Genomic DNA, 5,000 nt, shown 5'->3' with positions numbered 1-5,000 from the left:
TCGCGTGGAAGTGAATGGCGTAGGTGGATAAAGGTCACGAAGAAAACGAAGGTCTAAGCCATCGAAGGCCCTCAAGACAAAGGTTCTTCGATGAGATTGTGTGGAGGGAGATTATTATATCTAATTTTTATTATTATCATTATCTATTTTCTAAGAGAACTCAAAAGCTATGCCTTAAAGACCTGGATGCTTCTACTTCTGAATAAACTCTTCTAGTTTTAGAAAATAAAATGAAATAGAATAGAATAAAAACAAATATATACATATAAATATAAATATAAATATATATATATATATATATGTATAAGAATAGAGAAAAACAAAAAACAAAAATAAAAATAAAATAGAATAAAGATTGAAACAAAACAAAAGAAAATGAAATGAAAAAATAAAAGAAAATATTAATACATAAACAAATACATAGATACTCATATATATATAAATAAATATACATAATGAAAATTGACTATGTTGTTTTGGGTTTGTCGAAATGACCGTGTATAAGAACATAAGAATGGAGGAGATTGCAAGAGACCATAAGGTCTACACTAGGCAGTTCCATGTATCTTACCACCTTTCATCCCTACCCATAGATTTATCTCCCCTTTTTTTAAAACAACCAGTTGTTTCAGCGCTCACTTCATGGTTACTAACTAGCGTTACTAACTAGACTATGATAGTACTAGAAATAGGACACTGGGAAGCTACACGTCTAGTGTACAGAACTGGAGGTCCGAACCCGGGCCTCTGGTTTTGTGAGTCATAGACGCTAACTAATGCTCCACGCAGACTTCTATTAGGCAGAATAAAGTCGACAAAGCTTGCCTCGGTTGTGAGTGAGTTATTTCTGTTTTATTTGATTTTCTTTTATTCTTTTCTAGTTTCATTTGATTTCGTTTCGTTTCAATTTTCATTTGATTTCATTTGATCTTACTTTAATCTTATTTTTATTATTTTTTACTCTATCAATATTTAGTTTTATTTCATTTTAAATCTATTTTATTATGATTGATTATTTCAATTTTTATTTGATTTTACTTAATAGATCTTACTTTATTTTTATTTTCTTTGTATTTTATACTTATTCAGTTTTATTTTATTTTATCATTTTTACTTTCACTCTATTTTATTTTTTCATATTTTACCTTATTTTAATTCTATTGCATTTTAATTAAATATTTTAAAATTTCCTTACTTTGTTTAATTTCATTCTATTTTCATTATATTTTCAACGAATAAAATCCCTCACCGACACTATTTGAGTGCCAAAGTCCTCACTTTAACTTCATTCACTTAAGGTGACTTTAACGACACTTTTACTTTTATCATGCCACTCTGGACTCGTTTCCACGTCTTCCATTGTTTCCGGCTTTCATTCGAATTGAAACAGAATAATGAAATTCCCGCGCCGATATCAAAGGGTATGTCGCAGTAACGGGGAGATGAGGACGAGGGGGGCAGAGGGGAGGAGGTGGGGACTGAGGAGGGGAAGGGGAGGAGGGGAGGAAAGGGGAGGAGGGGGATTGAGGGATATGAAGGGGAGGAAGGGGAGGAGGGGAGGACGGGGAAGAGGGGGAGGTGGGGGGAGGGGGGAAGGGGAAAAGGGGAAGGGGAAGGGGAGAAGTGGGATGAGGAGGAGTAAGGGGGAGGAGGGAGAGGAGGGCAAGGGGAGAGTGGAGATTGAGTGGAGGAGTGGGAAGAGGGGAAGAAGGGGGAAGAGGGGGAGGGGGAGGATGGGGATTGAGGGGAGGAGTGGGAGGATGGGAAGGAGAGGTAGGCAGGGAAAGAGGGGAGGAGGAGGAGGAAGGAGAGTATGGGGAAGGAGGGGGAGTATGGGGAAGTTGGGGAGGATGGGGAAAGAGGGGGAGATGAAGAAGGAGGGGAAGGGGGAGGAGGAGGAGGAAGAGGGGGAAGGTAGGGTAGGAAAAGGAGGAGGGGAGGAGGAGGAGGAGGAGGAGGAGGAGGAAGGAGGGGAGGATGGGGAAGGAGGGGGAGATGAAGAAGGAGGGGAAGGGGGAGGAGGAGGAAGAGGGGGAAGGTAGGGTAGGAAAAGGAGGAGGGGAGGGGGAGGAGGAGGGGGAAGGAGGAGTAGGAGGAGGGGGAGGAGGAGGGGGAGGATTGGGAAGTGGGGGGAGACTGAGGAAGGGTACATGATAGTTGAAATGGGCAAGTAAAAGGATCTCGAGTGAGCTATCTAGATGAACTCTCAGAAGACGCCTTTCTCCTCTTTAAGAAATCTAATCTGGCTAAGAACAGAACCCATATTTATGTTTTGCTGTTTGTTAGTTTTCTGAGGACCTGTCGAAAACTGAAAATAATGTTGGGCTTTAACAAGCACAATTTTTTTTTTTTGTCTTGTTCGTGAGACTCTTGTCTTTAAGGAATCTAATCTGGCTAAGAACAGAACCCATATCTATGTTTTGCTGTTCGTTAGTTTTCTGAGGTTCAAGTCAGCATTGAATATATCACTAGTGGTGTTATGGGTACCTGGGGGTGTTCATGGGTCCTTGGGGGTGGTTATGGGTTCTAGGGGGGTTTATGGGTTCTTGGTGGTGTTCATGGATCCCTGGGGGTTTATGGGTCCCTGTGGAGTTGGGGGGGGGGGTTCATATCCACTCCGGTGGAGAGGGATGGAACCCAAATTGAGAACTATTTGCTTAGAGAAGCCCAAATGCAATAAAAGGTAGAAAATTGTTTAATATTCCTTTATGAATGTCGAGTTGTTTTTCTGTTGTTACTGAAATTGGTTTATATATATATATATATATATATATGTATATATGTGTATATATATATATATATATATATATATATATATATATATATATATATGTGTGTATATATGTGTATATATATATATATATATATATATATATATATATATATATATATATATATATATATTATAATCTTTATTTCTTTATTTTTGTGGAATTAATGGATTAAGGTTGAGACTGATTTGTAACTATCATCATGTCTGTAACATCATGATCATGTTTGTGTTCTTTTTCTTCATTATCGTTATCATCATCATCATCATCTTTGTGTTCTTTTTCTTCATTATCATTATCATCATTATCATCTTCGTACCCTTTTTCTTCATTATCATTATCATCATCACCATCATCATCATCACTGTTATTGCTATCGCATCATCTTCATCTTTATCCTCTTCCTCCTCCTCCTCCTTTTCCTTATCTTTATCCTCTTCCTCTTCCTCATCATTTTATTCTCATCATATTCATCTTCATCTACATCACTATCACCATCACCACTACCACCCCCACTATCACCATCAGAAACATCATCGTCACTATCTTCATGATCATTCTTATCTTTATCTTCATCCTCTTGATCTCCTCCTAGTCTTTATCTTCATCTTTACCATCACCATTACTGTTTGGCATTCAGAGACCTGGCACCTTGATGGTCGTACCGATGGTTCGCAGTCAAAAGAGGAGGAGGAGGAAGAGGAAGAGGAAGAAGAAGAAGAAGAGGAAGAGGAAGAAGAAGAAGAAGAAGAAGAGGAAGAAGAAGAAGAAGAAGAAGAAGAAGAAGAAGAAGAAGAAGAAGAAGAAGAAGAAGAAGAAGAAGAAGAAGAAGAAGAAGAAGAAGAAGAAGAAGAAGAAGAAGAAGAAGAAGAAGAAGAAGAAGAAGAAGAAGAAGAAGAAGAAGAAGAAGAAGAAGAAGAAGAAGAAGAAGAAGAAGAAGAAGAAGAAGAAGAAGAAGAAGAAGAAGAAGAAGAAGAAGAAGAAGAAGAAGAAGAAGAAGAAGAAGAAGAAGAAGAAGAAAAAAGACGAAGAATAAGAAAAAAGACGAAGAATAAGAAAAAGACGAGGAAAAAGAAAAAAGAAAGAGAAGAAAAAAGGAAAAGAGGAGGAGAAGAAGAGGAAGAAGAAGACGAAAAAGAAGAAAAAGAAGATCGGAATCGTTCCGAGACGGTCGTTAACGAGGCCGTTGCTATGGAAACCACTCGAACGACATCTCGTTATTGTGTCTACGACTTCGGACTGCTGTGAGGACAGCCCGTGTCAGCATCGTTATCTGCGGAGAGTTTGTTGATAAAAGACATTTGCTGTCGTGGTCATTTTGCAAATTATCAGTCTCCATCGAAGTGTCTTCGTAAGTTCAATAAAATCATTTGTCGACAAAAGGAATAATAGTGCGGCATTGGTCAGAAGAATCTTTGTAAGTTCAATAAAATCATTTAGGAGTGTGCCGATTAATCGGCTTCGGCGAGAATCGGCAGTTTTTTTGGTAAATCGGCATCGGCGAGAATCGGCAATATTTTGCCGATGACGATGCCGATTCTCAAAGCCGATTCTCGTCGATGCCGATGCCCATTAATCGGCACACCCCTAAATAATTTTATTGAACTTACAATCAGCGTCATCATTGGCAATATTTTGCCGATGACGATGCAGATTCTAAAAAAAAGCCTATTCTCGCCGATGCCGATTCTAAAAAAAAGTGTCGATACTTCCCGTCAGGTGTAGAGGAACGCTCAACTTGGTTGTCGGTTAATAGATAAACTTTTCTTTAAACCGAATATAATAATTTGGAAATAACTGCAACACAAATAATTAATACAGTGGACACTATGCATTAGAAGCTTAAATGCTGGGTATTATGCATTTCGAGTCTAGAAACTTGATCTATTCAAACCTAGAGGTCGATTCCATTTAGATAAACTGTTTACAATTTTACTAGTTACTTCGACTTTTTATGATTATTCTGTATGTTGTCTCCGCATGAAGGGGGCGGAGAGGGGGTGGTCGCCGATGAAGTGAAGCGGTCTTGCTGTGGATGTGCTGTGTCTTAATGCATTACTTCTGACCCCAGGCAGTGGGCGGGATACAGGGATGACCCTTCATCCACAAGGAGCTAAGATGAGAGGGGGAAAGGGTGGTGGATGGGAGTGGAATGGGTGGGAGTAGGTACGGGCTTTTTGACTTGGCTAACTCTCTTATAAGAAAGAAAGAAAGAAAGAAAAAAAAACT

This window comes from Oratosquilla oratoria, chromosome 32, assembly GCF_046742065.1.
Source record: "Oratosquilla oratoria isolate Oo_2021 chromosome 32, ASM4674206v1, whole genome shotgun sequence".
Lineage (NCBI taxonomy): Eukaryota > Metazoa > Arthropoda > Malacostraca > Stomatopoda > Squillidae > Oratosquilla > Oratosquilla oratoria.
This window is presented reverse-complemented; position numbering follows the sequence as displayed.